We start from the raw sequence: 1,125 nt of genomic DNA, 5'->3' as shown, positions 1-1,125 counted from the left end.
ATCCCACACTTCTACCATAGGGAGAATTCACACGTTCTCTTTATATGAAATGGCCATTCCCCCTAGGTTGCCTCGGTGGAGTTTATTCTGAAAAAGAGCTTCTGCCTTTTTCAGGGAAACGGATATTACTCTTCTCAAACTAAACCCGCAAGGGAATACACACTCAGGAAACAACTCCAGAAACCCCCCCCCCCAAATCCCGAGTCAGACGCCTTCGGAGGTTAGATTTTTTTTCTGGAAACCCCGCTTCTGATTAACTTGACCTCCATTCACTCAACACAATGTTGCGGTTTCCAGGATGCCCTGAATTAATTCGATCGCCCATCCGGCCTGCCCAAAATGCTGGGCTTAAATAGCAATAGCAGTTCGACTTATATACCGCTTCCTAGGGCTTTCAGCCCTCTCTAAGCGGTTTACAAAGTCAGTATATTGGCCCAACAATCCGATAGATAGATAGATAGATAGATAGATAGATAGATAGATAGATAGATAGATAGATAGATAGATAGATAGATAGCAATAGCAATAGCAGTTCGACTTATATACCGCTTCGTAGGGCTTTCAGCCCTCTCTAAGCGGTTTACAAAGTCAGTATATTGCCCCCAACAATCCGATAGATAGATAGATAGATAGATAGATAGATAGATAGATAGATAGATAGATAGCAATAGCAATAGCAGTTCGACTTATATACCGCTTCATAGGGCTTTCAGCCCTCTCTAAGCGGTGTACAAAGTCAGTATATATTGCCCCCCAACCCTCGCCACCCTCCAGGCCTTCCGCAAAGCCCTTAAAACCTGGCTGTTCCGACAGGCCTGGGGCTAAAGAGCTTTTGCCCCCCCCTCGAATGGTATGGTTGTTGTGTGTTTTTAAATTGTGTATTGTTTTGTTTGTCTTTTTTATCCCTTATCTGTACCCCCTTCCCTGACTTGGATTGTGAGCCGCCCTGAGTCCCCTTTTCGGGAAAAGGGCGGCATATAAATGCAATAAATTCCAATTCCAACAACAATCCGGGTCCTCATTTCACCCACCTCGGAAGGATGGAAGGCTGAGTCAACCTTGAGCCTGGTGAGATTTGAACCGCTGAACTGCAGAGCTGCAGTCAATAGCAATAGCAGTTAGACT

This window comes from Thamnophis sirtalis, unplaced genomic scaffold (genome assembly GCF_051295495.1).
Source record: "Thamnophis sirtalis isolate CommonGarterSnake01/CBP01778 unplaced genomic scaffold, rThaSir2_p1.2 scaffold_15, whole genome shotgun sequence".
NCBI lineage: Eukaryota > Metazoa > Chordata > Lepidosauria > Squamata > Natricidae > Thamnophis > Thamnophis sirtalis.
The sequence above is the reverse complement of the archived record's forward strand: the minus strand, read 5'-3'. Positions refer to the sequence as shown.